Below are 16,457 nucleotides of genomic sequence, written 5' to 3'. Positions count from 1 at the left end.
TTAACATTTCAAGCAAATTCCCAAGTTGAGAGATATGAAGTCTCTAACAAGTTCTATAGCCTCAAGATGGAGGAGAAAAGTTATGGTAGTGAGCACATACTCAGAATGTCTGGGCACCATAATCGCTTAACTCAGCTGGGAGTTAATCTTCCAGATGATTGTGTCATTGACAGAGTTTTTCAATCACTGCCACCAAGCTACAAAGGCTTCGTGATGAACTACAACATGCAAGGGATGGAAAAGACTATTCCCGAGATCTTCGCGATGCTAAAGGCCGCGGAGGCAAAAATCAAGAAGGAGCATCAAGTGTTGATGGTTAACAAGACCACTAGTTTCAAGAAGAAGGGCTAGGGTAAATAAAAGGCGAACTTCAAAAAGACTGACAAGCAAATTGTCACTCCCGGGGAAGAAACCCAAGTCTGGACCCATGCCTCAAACTGAGTGCTTCTACTGCAAAGGGGCTGGTCACTGGAAGCGGAACTGCCCCAAGTATTTGGAGGATAAGAAGGATGGCAAAGTGAACAAAGGTATATTTGATATACATGTTATTGATGTGTACCTTACTAATTCTCATAGTAGTGCCTGGGTATTTGATACCGGTTCAGTTGCTCATATTTGTAACTCGAAGCAGAGACTACAGATTAAACAAAGATTGGCTAAGGACGAGGTAACGATGCACGTCGGAAATGGTTCCAAGGTTGATGTGATCGTCATCGGCACGCTACCTCTACATCTACCTTCGGGATTAGTTTTAGACCTGAATAATTGTTATTTGGTGCCAGCGTTGAGCATGAAAATTATATCTAGATCTTGTTTAGTGTGAGACGGTTATTCATTTAAATCAGGGAATAATGGTTGTTCTATTTATACGAGTAATATCTTTTATGGTCATGCACCCTTGACGAGTGGTCTATTTCTGTTGAATCTTGATCGTGATGATACATATATTCATAATATTGATGCCAAAAGATGCAAAGTTGATAATGATAGTGCAACTTATTTTTGGCACTACCGTTTGGGTCATATCAGTATAAAGCGCATGAAGAAACTCCATAAAGATGGACTTTTGGAATCACTTGATTATGAATCATTTGATACTTGCGAACCGTGCCTTATTGGCAAGATGACTAAAACTCCGTTCTCCGGAACAATGGAACGAGCTAGTGACTTATTGGAAATAATACATACCGATGTATGTGGTCCAATGAGTGTTGATGCTCGTGTCGGGTCTCGTTATTTTCTGACCTTCACAGATGATTTGAGCAGATATGGGTATATCTACTTAATGAAACACAAGTCTAAAACATTCGAAAAGTTCAAAGAATTTCAGAGTGAAGTGGAGAATCATCGTAACAAGAAAATAAAGTTTCTATGATCTGATCGTGGAGGAGAATATTTGAGTTTGTTTGGCCTTCATTTTAAACAATGAGGAATAGTTTCACAACTCACGCCACCTGGAACACCACATTGTAATGGTGTGTACGAACATTGTAACCGCACTTTATTGGATATGTGTGATCTATGGTGTCTCTTACCGATTTACCACTATCGTTTTTGGGTTATGCATTAGAGACAGATGCATTCACTTTAAACAGGGCACCGTCAAAGTCCATGGAGACGACACCATATGAACTGTGGTTTGGTAACAAACCTAAGCTATCGTTTCTTAAAGTTTGGGGATGCGATGCTTATGTCAAAAGGCTTCAGCCCGATAAGCTCGAACCCAAATCGGAGAAATGTGTCTTCATAGGATACCCTAAGGAAACAATTGGGTACACCTTCTACCACAAGTCCAAAGGCAAGATTTTTGTTGCTAAGAATGGAACCTTTCTAGAGAAGGAGTTTCTCTCGAAAGAAGTGAGTGGGGGGAAAGTAGAACTTGATGAGGTAATTGTACCTGCTCTCAATTTGGAAAATAGCTCATCCGAGAAATCTGTTCCCGTGATGCCTACACCAACTAGAGAGGAAGCTGATGATAAAAATCATGAAACTATAGATCAAGTTGCTACAAAACCTCGTAGGTCTGGTAGAGCACGATCCGCACCAGAGTGGTACGGTAATCCTGTTCTGGAGGTCATGTTACTTGACCATGATGAACCTACGAACTATGAAGAAGCTATGATGAGCCCAGATTCCGATAGATGGCTTGAGTCCATGAAATCCTGAGATCCATGTATGAGAACAAAGTGTGGACTTTGGTGGATCTGCCCAATGATCGGCGACCCATAGAGAATAAATGGATCTTCAAGAAGAAGATTAACGCTGATGGTAATGTTACTGTCTATAAAGCTCAACTTGTTGCAAAGGGTTTTCGACAAGTTCAAGGAGTTGACTACGATGAGACGTTCTCACCCGTAGAGATGCTTAAGTCTGTCTGAATCATGTTAGCAATTGCCGCATTTTATGATTATGAAATCTGGCAAATGGATGTCAAAACTGCATTCCTTAATGGATTTCTTAAAGAAGTGTTGTATATGATGCAACCAGAAGGTTTTTGTCGATCCTAAAGGTGCTAACAAAGTGTGCAAGCTCCAGCGATCCATTTATGGACTGGTGCAAGTATCTCGGAGTTGGAATATACGCTTTGATGAGGTGATCAAAGCATATGGTTTTATATAGACTTTTGGAGAAGCCTGTATTTACAAGAAAGTGAGTGGGAGCTCTATAGCATTTCTAATATTATATGTGGATGACATATTGTTGAATAGAAATGATGTAGAATTTCTGAATAGCATAAAAGGATACTTGAATAAGAGTTTTTCAATGAAAGACCTCGGTGAAGCTACTTATATATTGGGCATCAAGATCTATAGAGATAGATCAAGACGCTTGATAGGACTTTCACAAAGCACATACCTTGATAAAGTTTTGAAGAAGTTCAAAATGGATCAGTCAAAGAAAGGGTTCTTGCCTGTGTTACAAGGTGTGAAGTCGAGTCAGACTCAATGCCCGACCACTGTAGAAGATACAGAGAAAATGAAAGTCATTCCCTATGCTTCAGCCATAGGTTCTATCATGTATGCTATGCTGTGTACCAGACCTGATGTGTGACTTGCTATAAGTTTAGCAGGGAGGTACCAAAGTAATCCAGGAGTGGATCAATAGACAACAGTCAAGAACATCCTGAAGTACTTGAAAAGTACTAGGGATATGTTTCTCGTTTATGGAGGTGACAAAGAGCTTGTCATAAATGGTTACGTCGACGCTAGCTTTGACATTGATCTGGATGACTCTAAGTCACAATCCGGATACATATTTTTATTGAATGGTGGAGCTGTCAGTTGGTGTAGTTCCAAGCAGAGCGTCATGGCGGTATCTACGTGTGAAGCGGAGTACATAGCTGCTTCAGAAGCAGCGAATGAAGGAGTCTGGATGAAGGAGTTCATATCCGATCTATGTGTAATACCTAGTGCATCAGGTCCAATGAAAATCTTTTGTGACAATACTAGAGCAAATGCCATCTAGATTTCACAAAATGACCAAACACATCAAGAGACGCTTCAACTCCATCCGAGATTTGGTCAAGGAGGGATACATAGAGACTTGCAAAATACATACGGATTTGAATGTTTCAAACCCATTGACTAAGCCTCTTCCACGAGCAAAACATGATCAGCACCAAGACTACATAGGTGTTAGATTCATTACAATGTAATCTAGATTATTGACTCTAGTGCAAGTGGGAGACTGAAGTAAATATGCCCTAGAGGCAATAATAAAGTTGTTGTTTTATATTTCCTTATTCATGATAAATATTTGTTATTCATGCTAGAATTATATTAACCGAAATCTTGATACATTTGTGAATACATAGACAATACAACATGTCCCTAGTATTCCTTTACTAGACTAGCTCGTTGATCAAAGATGGTTAAGTTTCCTAGCCATGGACATGAGTTGTCATTTGATAACGGAATCACATCATTAGTGGAATGATGTGATGGACAAGACTCATCCGTTAGCTTAGCATAATGATCGTTCAGTTCTATTGCTACTGCTTTGTTCGTGACAAATATATATTCCTCCGACTATGAGATTATGCAACTCCCGGACACTGGAGCAATGCCTTGTGTGCTATCAAACATCACAATGTAACTGGCTAGTTGTAAATATGCTCTACAAGTATCTCCTAAGGTGTTTGTTGGGTTGGCATAGATTGAGATTAGGATTTGTCACTCCGAGTATCGGAGAGGTATCTCTGGGCCCTCTCGGTACTGCACATCATATGAAGCCTTGCAAGAAATGTGACTAATGAGTTAGTTGCTGGATGATGCACTACAGAATGAGTAAAGAGACTTGCCGTTAACGAGATTGAACTAGGTATGAAGATACCGACGATCGAATCTCGGGCAAGTAACATACCGGGAATAACTACGTTGACATTGTGGTTCGACCGATAAAGATCTCCGTAGAATATGTGGGAACCTGAAGGAAGTATGCCCTAGAGGCAATAATAAAGTTATTATTTATTTCCTCATTTCATGATAAAAGTTTATTATTCATGCTAGAATTGTATTACCTGGAAACATGATACATGTGTGAATACATAGAGAAACATAATGTCACTAGTATGCCTCTACTTGACTAGCTCATTAATCAAAGATGGTTATGTTTCCTAACCATAGACATGTGTTGTCATTTGACTAACGGGATCACATCATTAGGAGAATGATGTGATTGACTTGACCCATTCCGTTAGCCTAGCACTTGATCGTTTAGTATGTTGCTATTGCTTTCTTCATGACTTATACAAAGTTCCTACAACTATGAGATTATGCAACTCCCGTTTACCGGAGGAACACTTTGTGTGCTACCAAACGTCACAACGTAACTGGGTGATTATAAAGGAGCTCTACAGGTGTCTCCAAAGGTACATGTTGAGTTGGCGTATTTTGAGATTAGGTTTTGTCACTCTGATTGTCGGAGAGGTATCTCTGGGCCCTCTCGGTAATGCACATCACTATAAGCCTTACAAGCAATGTAGCTAATGAGTTAGTTACGGAATGATGCATTATGTAACGAGTAAAGAGACTTGCCGATAATGAGATTGAACTAGGTATTGGATACCGACGATCGAATCTCGGGCAAGTAACATACCGATGACAAAGGGAACAACGTATGTTGTTATGCGGTTTGGCCGATAAAGATCTTCGTAGAATATGTAGGAGCCAATATGAGCATCCAGGTTCCGCTATTGGTTATTGGCCGGGAACAGTTCTAGGTCATGTCTACATAGTTCTCGAACCCGTAGGGTCCGCACGCTTAACATTACGATGACAGTTTTATTATGAGTTTATAAGTTTTGATGTACTAAAGGTTGTTCGGAGTCCCGGATGTGATCACGGACATGACGAGGAGTCTTGAAATGGTCGAGACATAAAGATTGATATATTGGAAGCCTATATTTGGATATCGGAAACGTTCCGGGTGAAATCGGGATTTTACCGGAGTACCGGGGGGTTACCGGAACCCCCCCCCCCCGGGGGGTTAATGGGCCTACATGGGCCATGAGGAAGAAGAGGAGGGCCGGCCAGGGCAGGCCGCGCGCCCCCTCCCCCAAGTCCGAATAGGACAAGGAAGGGGGGCGGCGCCCCCCTTTCCTCTTTCCCCTCCCCCCTTTCCTTCTCCACGAAGGCAAGAGGGGGGAGTCCTACTCCCGGTGGGAGTAGGACTCCTCCAGGCGCACCCTAGGGGGCCGGCCGCACCTTCCCCCTCCCTCCTTTATATACGGGGGCAGGGGGCACCTCTAGACACACAAGTTGATCATCGTGATCGTTCCTTAGCCGTGTGCGGTGCCCCTCCACCATATTCCACCTCGGTCATATCGTTGCAGTGCTTAGGCGAAGCCCTGCGTCGGTAGAACATCATCATCGTCACCACACCGTCATGCTGAGGGAACTCATCCCCGACACCCTGCTGGATCGGAGTCCGGGGATCGTCATCGAGCTGAACGTGTGCTGAACTCGGAGGTGCCGTACGTTCGGTGCTTGGATCGGTCGGATCGTGAAGACGTACGACTACATCAACCGTGTTGTCATAACGCCTCCGCTTACGGTCTATGAGGGTACGTGGACAACACTCTCCCCTCTTGTTGCTATGCATCACCATGATCTTGCGTGTGCGTAGGAGATTTTTTGAAATTACTACGTTCCCCAATAGTGGCATCCGAGCCTAGGTTTTATGCGTTGATGTTATATGCACGAGTAGAACACAAATGAGTTGTGGGCGATACAAGTCATACTGCTTACCAGCATGTCATACTTTGGTTCAGCGGTATTGTTGGATGAAGCGGCCTAGACCGACATTACGCGTACGCTTACGCGAGACTGGTTTTACCGCCGTGCTTTGCACACAGGTGACTAGCGGGTGTCTGTTTCTCCAACTTTAGTTGAACCGAGTGTGGCTACGCCCGGTCCTTGCGAAGGTTAAAACAACACTAACTTGACGAACTATCATTGTGGTTTTGATGCGTAGGTAAGAACGGTTCTTGCTCAGCCCGTAGCAGCCACGTAAAATTTGCAACAACAAAGTAGAGGACGTCTAACTTGTTTTTGCAGGGCATGTTGTGATGTGATATGGTCAAGACGTGATGCTATATTTTATTGTATGAGATGATCATGTTTTGTAACTGAAGTTATCGGCAACTGGCAGGAGCCATATGGTTGTCGCTTTATTGTATGAAATGCAAACGCCCTGTAATTGCTTTACTTTATCACTAAGCGGTAGCGATAGTCGTAGAAGCAATAGATGGCGTAACGACAACGATGCTACGAAGGAGATCAAGGTGTCGCGCCGGTGACGATGGTGATCACGACGGTGCTTCGGAGATGGAGATCACAAGCACAAGATGATGATGGCCATATCATATCACTTATATTGATTGCATGTGATGTTTATCCTTTATGCATCTTATCTTGCTTTGATTGACGGTAGCATTTTAAGATGATCTCTCACTAAATTATCAAGAAGTGTTCTCCCTGAGTATGCATCGTTGCGAAAGTTCTTCGTGCTGAGACACCACGTGATGATCAGGTGTGATAGGCTCTACGTTCAAATACAACGGGTGCAAAATAGTTGCACATGCGGAATACTCAGGTTAAACTTGACGAGCCTACATATACAGATATGGCCTCGGAACACGGAGACCGAAAGGTCGAACGTGAATCATATAGTAGATATGATCAACATAGAGATGTTCACCATTGAAACTACTCCATCTCACGTGATGATCGGACATGGTTTAGTTGATTTGGATCACGTGATCACTTAGATGACTAGAGAGATGTCTGTCTAAGTGGGAGTTCTTAAGTAATATGATTAATTGAACTTAAATTTATCATGAACTTAGTACTTGATAGTATTTTCCTTATCTATGTTTGTTGTAGATAGATGGCTCGTGCTGTTGTTCCATTGAATTTTAATGTGTTCCTTGAGAAAGCTAAGTTGAAAGATGATGGTAGAAATTACACGGACTGGGTCCGTAACCTGAGGACTATCCTCATTGTTGCACAGAAGAATTACGTCCTGGAAGCACCGTTGGGTGCCAGGCCTGCTGTTGATGCAACTGACGACGTTAAGAATGTCTGGCAGAGCAAAGCTGATGACTACTCGATAGTTCAGTGTGCCATGCTTTACGGCTTGGAACTGGGTCTTCAACGACGTTTTGAACGTCATGGAGCATATGAGATGTTTCAGGAGTTGAAGTTAATATTTCAAGCAAATGCCCGGATTGAGAGATATGAAGTCTCCAATAAGTTCTATAGCTGTAAGATGGAGGAGAGTAGTTCTGTCAGTGAACACATACTCAAAATGTCTGGGTATAATAATCACTTGATTCAACTGGGAGTAATCTTCCTGATGATAGTGTCATTGACAGAATTCTTCAATCACTGCCACCAAGCTACAAGAGCTTCGTGATGAACTATAATATGCAAGGGATGGACAAGACTATTCCCGAGCTCTTCGCAATGCTAAAAGCCGCGGAGGTAGAAATCAAGAAGGAGCATCAAGTGTTGATGGTTAACAATACCACCAATTTCAAGAAAAGGGGAAAAGGGAAGAAGAAGGGGAACTTCAAGAAGAACAGCAAACAAGTTGCTGCTCAGGAGAAGAAACCCAAGTCTGGACCTAAGCCTGAGACTGAGTGCTTCTACTGCAAGCAGACTGGACACTGGAAGCGGAACTGCCCCAAGTATTTGGCGGATAAGAAGGATGGCAAAGTGAACAAAGGTATATGTGATATACATGTTATTGATGTGTACCTTACTAATGCTCGTAGTAGCACCTGGGTATTTGATACTGGTTCTGTTGCTAATATTTGCAACTCGAAACAGGGACTACGGATTAAGCGAAGATTGGCTAAGGACGAGGTGACGATGCGCGTGGGAAATGGTTCCAAAGTCGATGTGATCGCGGTCGGCACGCTACCTCTACATCTACCATCGGGATTAGTATTAGACCTAAATAATTGTTATTTGGTGCCAGCGTTGAGCATGAACATTATATCTGGATCTTGTTTGATGCGAGACGGTTATTCATTTAAATCAGAGAATAATGGTTGTTCTATTTATATGAGTAATATCTTTTATGGTCATGCACCCTTGAAGAGTGGTCTATTTTTATTAAATCTTGATAGTAGTGATACACATATTCATAATGTTGAAGCCAAAAGATGCAGAGTTGATAATGATAGTGCAACTTATTTGTGGCACTGCCGTTTAGGTCATATCGATGTAAAGCGCATGAAGAAACTCCATACTGATGGAATTTTGGAATCACTTGATTATGAATCACTTGGTACTTGCGAACCGTGCCTCATGGGCAAGATGACTAAAACGCCATTCTCTGGAACTATGGAGCGAGCAACTGATTTGTTGGAAATCATACATACTGATGTATGTGGTCCAATGAATATTGAGGCTCGCGGCGGGTATCGTTATTTTCTCACCTTCACAGATGATTTGAGCAGATATGGGTATATCTACTTGATGAAACACAAGTATGAAACATTTAAAAAGTTCAAAGAATTTCAGAGTGAAGTGGAAAATCATCGTAACAAGAAAATAAAATTTCTACGATCTGATCGTGGAGGAGAATATTTGAGTTACGAGTATGGTTTACATTTGAAACAATGCGGAATAGTTTCACAACTCAAGCCACCCGGAACACTACAACGAAATGGTGTGTCCGAACGTCGTAATCGTACTTTACTGGATATGGTGCGATCTATGATGTCTCTTACTGATTTACCGCTATCGTTTTGGGGTTATGCTTTAGAGACGGCCGCATTCACGTTAAATAGGGCACCATCAAAATCCGTTGAGACGACGCCTTATGAACTGTGGTTTGGCAAGAAACCAAAGTTGTCATTTCTTAAAGTTTGGGGCTGCGATGCTTATGTGAAGAAACTTCAACCAGATAAGCTCGAACCCAAATCGGAGAAATGTGTCTTCATAGGATACCCAAAAGAGACTATTGGGTACACCTTCTATCACAGATCTGAGGGCAAGATTTTTGTTGCTAAATTCAGATCCTTTCTAGAGAAGGAGTTCCTCTCAAAAGAAGTGAGTGGGAGGAAAGTAGAACTTGATGAGGTAACTGTACCTGCTCCCTTATTGGAAAGTAGTTCATCACAAGAACCGGTTCCTGTGACAACTATACCAATTAGTGAGGAAGCTAATGATATTGATCATGAAACTTCAGATCAAGTTTCTACTGAACCTCGTAGGTCTACCAAAGTAAGATCCGCACCAGAGTGGTACGGTAATCCTATTCTGGAAGTCATGTTACTTGACCATGGCGAACCTACGAACTATGAGGAAGCGATGATGAGCCCAGATCCCGCAAAATGGCTTGAAGCCATGAAATCTGATATAGGATCCATGTATGAGAACAAAGTATGGACTTTGGTTGACTTGCCCGATGATCGGCAAGCCATTGAGAATAAATGGATCTTCAAGAAGAAGACTGACGTTGATGGTAATGTAACTGTCTACAAAGCTCGACTTGTTGCAAAAGGTTTTCAACAAGTTCAAGGGGTTGACTACGATGAGACTTTCTCACCCGTAGCGATGCTTAAGTCTGTCCGAATCATGTTAGCAATTGCTGCATTTTATGATTATGAAATTTAGCAAATGGATGTCAAAACTGCATTCCTGAATGGATTTCTGGAAGAAGAGTTGTATATGATGCAACCGGAAGGTTTTGTCGATCCAAAAGGTGCTAACAAAGTGTGCAAGCTCCAGCGATCCATTTATGGACTGGTGCAAGCATCTCGAAGTTGGAATAAACGCTTTGATAGCGTGATCAAAGCATATGGTTTTATATAGACTTTTGGAGAAGCATGTTTTTACAAGAAAGTGAGTGGGAGCTCTATAGCATTTCTGATATTATATGTAGATGACATATTGTTAATTGGAAATGATATAGAATTTCTGGATAGCATAAAGGGATACTTGAATAAAAGTTTTTCAATGAAAGACCTCGGTGAAGCTGCTTACATATTGGGCATCAAGATCTATAGAGATAGATCAAGACGCTTAATTGGACTTTCACAAAGCACATACCTTGATAAAGTTTTGAAAAAGTTCAAAATGGATCAGGCAAAGAAAGGGTTCTTGCCTGTATTACAAGGTGTGAAGTTGAGTCAGACTCAATGCCCGACCACAGCAGAAGATAGAGAGAAAATGAAAGATGTTCCCTATGCTTCAGCCATAGGCTCTATCATGTATGCAATGCTGTGTACCAGACCTGACGTATGCTTAGCAATAAGCTTGGCAGGAAGGTACCAAAGTAATCCAGGAGTGGATCACTGGACAGCGGTCAAGAACATCCTGAAATACCTGAAAAGGACTAAGGATATGTTTCTCGTTTATGGAGGTGACAAAGAGCTAGTCGTAAATGGTTACGTCGATGCAAGCTTTGACACTGATCCGGACGATTCTAAATCGCAAACCGGATACGTGTTTTTATTAAACAGTGGAGCTGTAAGTTGGTGCAGTTCTAAACAAAGCGTCATGGCGGGATCTACATGCGAAGCGGAGTACATAGCTGCTTCGGAAGCAGCAAATGAAGAAGTCTGGATGAAGGAGTTCATTTCCGATCTAGGTGTCATACCTAGTGCATCGGGACCAATGAAGATCTTCTGTGACAATACTGGTGCAATTGCCTTGGCAAAGGAATCCAGATTTCACAAGAGTACCAAGCACATCAAGAGACGCTTCAATTCCATCCGGGACCAAGTCCAGGTGGGAGACATAGAGATTTGCAAGATACATACAGATCTGAATGTTGCAGACCCGTTGACTAAGCCTCTTTCACGAGCAAAACATGATCAGCACCAAGACTCCATGGGTGTTAGAATCATTACTGTGTAATCTAGATTATTGACTCTAGTGCAAGTGGGAGATTGAAGGAAATATGCCCTAGAGGCAATAATAAAGTTATTATTTATTTCCTCATATCATGATAAATGTTTATTATTCATGCTAGAATTGTATTACCTGGAAACATGATACATGTGTGAATACATAGACAAACATAATGTCACTAGTATGCCTCTACTTGACTAGCTCATTAATCAAAGATGGTTATGTTTCCTAACCATAGACATGTGTTGTCATTTGATTAACGGGATCACATCATTAGGAGAATGATGTGATTGACTTGACCCATTCCGTTAGCCTAGCACTTGATCATTTAGTATGTTGCTATTGCTTTCTTCATGACTTATACAAAGTTCCTAGAACTATGAGATTATGCAACTCCCGTTTACCGGAGGAACACTTTGTGTGCTACCAAACGTCACAACGTAACTGGGTGATTATAAAGGAGCTCTACAGGTGTCTCCAAAGGTACATGTTGAGTTGGCGTATTTCGAGATTAGGTTTTGTCACTCCGATTGTCGGAGAGGTATCTCTGGGCCCTCTCGGTAATGCACATCACTATAAGCCTTGCAAGCAATGTAGCTAATGAGTTAGTTATGGAATGATGCATTACGTAACGAGTAAAGAGACTTGCCGGTAATGAGATTGAAGTAGGTATTGGATACCGACGATCGAATCTCGGGCAAGTAACATACCGATGACAAAGGGAACAACGTATGTTGTTGTGCGGTTTGACCGATAAAGATCTGCTTAGAATATGTAGGAGCCAATATGAGCATCCAGGTTCCGCTATTGGTTATTGACCGGGAACAGTTCTAGGTCATGTCTACATAGTTCTCGAACCCGTAGGGTCCGCACGCTTAACGTTACGATGACAGTTTTATTATGAGTTTATAAGTTTTGATGTACCGAAGGTTGTTTGGAGTCCTGGATGTGATCACGGACATGACGAGGAGTCTCGAAATGGTCAAGACATAAAGATTGATATATTGGAAGCCTATATTTGGATATCGGAAACGTTCCGGGTGAAATCGGGATTTTACTGGAGTACTGGGGGTTACCGGAACCCCCCCCCCCGGGGGGGGGGGGTTAATGGGCCTACATGGGCCATGAGGGAGAAGAGGAGGGCCGGCCAGGGCAGGCCGCCCGCCCCCTCCCCCTAGTCCGAATAGGACAAGGAAGGGGGGCGGCGCCCCCTTTCCTCTTTCCCCTCCCCCCTTTCCTTCTCCACCAAGGCAAGAGGGGGGAGTCCTACTCCCGGTGGAAGTAGGACTCCTCCAGGCGCACCCCTAGGGGGCCGGCCGCACCTCCCCCCTCCCTCCTTTATATACGGGGGCAGGGGGGCACCTCTAGACACACAAGTTGATCATCGTGATCGTTCCTTAGCCGTGTGCGGTGCCCCCCTCCACCATATTCCACCTCGGTCATATCATTGCGGTGCTTAGGCGAAGCCCTGCGTCGGTAGAACATCATCATCGTCACCACGCCGTCGTGCTAATGGAACTCATCCCCGACTCCTTGTTGGATCAGAGTCTGCGTCGTGCTGACGGAACTCATCCCCGACACCTTGCTGGATCGGAGTCCGGGGATCGTCATCGAGTTGAACGTGTGCTGAACTCGGAGGTGCCGTACGTTCGGTGCTTGGATCGGTTGGATCATGAAGATGTACGACTACATCAACCGCGTTGTCATAACGCTTCCGCTTACGGTCTATGAGGGTACGTGGACAACACACTCCCCTCTTGTTGCTATGCATCACCATGATCTTGCGTGTGCGTAGGATTTTTTTTGAAATTACTACGTTCCCCAACAAAACCAATATGAGCATCCAGGTTCCACTATTGGTCATTGACCGGAGAGGTGTCTCGGTCATGTCTACATAGTTCTCTAACCCGTAGGGTCCGCACGCTTAATGTTTGATGACGATAGGTATTATATGAGTTATGTGTTTTGGTGACCAAAGGTTGTTCGGAGTCCCGGATGAGATCACGGACATGAGAGGAGTCTAGAAATGGTCAAGAGGTAAAGATTCATATATTGGAAGGTTATGTTCGGACACGTCAACGGTTTCGGGAAGGTTCGGATATTTTTTGGAGTACCGGGAGGTTACCGGTACCCCCCCAGGAATTGTTGGGCCAACATGGGCCATAGGAGAGAGGGGAGGCAGCCCACAAGTGGTGGACGTGCCCCCATCCCATGGGGAGTCCGAATTGCACTAGGGGAGGGAGGCGCCCCTCTTTTCTTCTCCTCTTCCCTCTCCCTTCCCCTATCCCCCTTCCGGTTGAAGGAAAAAAGAAGGGGGCCGAATCCTACTAGGAGTGGAGTCCTAGTAGGACTCCCCCCTCCCTTGGCGTGCCCCAGGTGGCGGGCATCCTCCCCTCCTCCTTTATATACGGGGGCAGGGGCACCCCAAAGCACATCAATTGTTTAGTCATGTGCGGTGCCCCCCTCCACCGTTTACTCCTCCGGTCATATTGTCGTAGTGCTTAGGCGAAGCCTTGTGCGGATCACTTCACCAACACCATCATCACGTCGTCGTGCTGACGGAACTCATCGGCTCCTTCATACCTCTACTGGATCAAGAGTTCGAGGGACATCATTAAGCTGAACGTGTGCAGAACTCGGAGGTGTCGTACGTTTGGTACTTGATCAGTTGATTAGATAAGACGTTTGACTACATCAACCACATTAAGTTAACGCTTCCGCTTTCGGTCTACGAGGATACGTGGACACACTCTCCCCTCTCGTTGCTATGCATCTCCTAGAAAGATCTTGCGTGAGCGTAGGAATTTTTTTGAAATTGCATGTTACGTTTCTCAATACGAGAGAGGGCGAGAAAGGTGGTCGGCGCTGGAGGCGGGGGAGAGAGAGATGGTTGTGGCGAGTGTGCGGCGAGCGGTGATGAAAGTCGGCTTTTATAGCGGCAAGGAGGCGACAGCAACGTGGACGCGTGGCAGGAAAGGGCGGGGCGCGTGACGGCTCGCCATCAGTGCGCCGCCCGTGATCAATGGAAGGCTGACCGACGACAGCCTTGGCATTGACTCGCGCTGGAGCCAAGGCGAGGCAATGAGGACGACAAAGCCTAGTCGCTGACTCTGCGGGCCCACAGGATGGGAATCGGGAGCGGGAAGTTTTAGCGCCATTTTTCTTTCCCCCGGCGCCCCTGGTCGGCCCCCAGCATGCTGGGTTTGGCCTGGGTCCGCCAACGCCAATTTTGTCCCAAACCTGCAAATTTTGGGCTCCTGAGGGCGCTACTGGGCGATGTTTTTGGCACCGGCGATAAAAAAGATGCCCTGGGGGCTCTTGGGGGCGGGTGGAGATGCTCTTACCAATCAACATATTTATGTTTCTCTCCTAACACGCCGAGCCGTTGCGACCTACATTTCACTATAATGTATTGCACACATTCTCAATGCATGTTAGAGAAATACTCCATTCATTTCTTTTTACTCCGCATATAAGATTTGCCTTAAATGAAAGGTCGTGAAATTTTACCAAATTTCTATATAAGCATCAACATCTACAATAGTTAAGGTGTACGAGGTATGCCAGATCCCGATCTCCTCCGCCTCCACCTCCCGTCCGCCTCCCCTCCCCTCCAGATCATGATCTCCTCCGCCTCCCGTCTGCCTCCCCTTCCCCTCTGCCTCCCCTCCCGTCGCTACCGGATCCCGGCTGGGCAAAGCCCGTGCAGGGGGATGATGGCGGCGGCGGGGCGTCCCTGTGTCGCGGCTTGGAGGTGTGGCTATGACGGTGGATCTTGAGCGGGCGCCTCGGGACGACATGTGTGTGTCCATGGTGCCGTTCACACAGCGATGTGATCTCCTCTACCTTTGGTTGTCTTTATTGTTGGTCCAAAGGGATCTAGTCGGTTGGTGTTGCCTCATGGTGGCTTCCCGGGGGCGGATCAACTGGAGGAGGAGATGGTGGCCTAGCTGCTAAAGTGGGTGAGGATGCCATCATCGTTGGCGGCGCCCGTGGGTGTCATTTTCCTCGTTGGAGGCAATGTGGGGCATCCCTCGCTCCATTGTTTCCGATGGAAACCTCAGATCTGGAGGAGGCTACCATTGACGGTGGCGCCGTGGGCGTAGTAGCCCTCGTTGGAGGCGTTGTGGGGCCTCCTGGATCGGATGATCACGATATATTCATCGTCACCCCCATGAGGGCATCATCTTTGGAGACATTCATCGGCTGGACGGACATGTGAACGACTTGGTGGACGTCGGTAGGTCGTGGAGCGGTGCTTCATCCTAAACATCAATGGTGGCGGATCTCATCGGCGTGGCGCAGTGGAGACTCCGTGTCCGATGGGTGGGGATGGACTCGCGTAGGAGGGCGATGTTGTCTGGCGTCGTGGTGACGTCGATGGTAGAGAGGCCTGGCAAGGTCGATGCATCAATATCTGATTTGAGGACGGATCAATGGATGAAGGAGGTGACGGACCTTGCATCATGCATATGTGGGTGCCCACTGAAAGTGTGCCAGACCAGTTTGTAACCCAGTCCAAGTTTTATGGCTTGGATGGGGCATCCGTCATTAGATGTTAGGTGTTGGTGGGATGTTTGTTTGGTATTAGGCTCGGACATTCGGCACCCCTTCATCACGGGAATAGGAGTAGCGACAAGTGTTGCCAAGATGGTGGCTTCAGGCTTACTGATGTATTACTTTGTAAGGACTTTGTGCATAATTAATAAAATGGTTGCATGCATCGCCCAGATGCAGAGGCCAGGTGTAAGTGCATCAAGTGCCCCCTTAGTGATTTTGGAGTATTGATGACAAATAGGTTGAGGAACTAATGAGTTTGTGAGTATAAACAGGAGACAGAGTTCCAAAAGATTTAGTTTAACACATGGAAGACGACCCCTAAAAAGTATTTCTTCAAGTGAAGAAATTGGTGATGAAATTGGTACGACCTTTTAAGGAATTGAAGTGAAGACTTTGAAGCGTGAAGATTTTGTTTTCATAATTTCCTTTCTTCTTCTTTGAGTCATAGGAAAAACCGTACTATTAAAGGGGGTCTAGGTGAATCATATTTCACATTTCCAAAGTGATGCTCAAACCTATACAAACCTA

Source organism: Triticum aestivum, chromosome 7B (assembly GCF_018294505.1).
Source record: "Triticum aestivum cultivar Chinese Spring chromosome 7B, IWGSC CS RefSeq v2.1, whole genome shotgun sequence".
Classification (NCBI taxonomy): Eukaryota; Viridiplantae; Streptophyta; class Magnoliopsida; order Poales; family Poaceae; genus Triticum; species Triticum aestivum.
The sequence above is the reverse complement of the archived record's forward strand: the minus strand, read 5'-3'. Positions refer to the sequence as shown.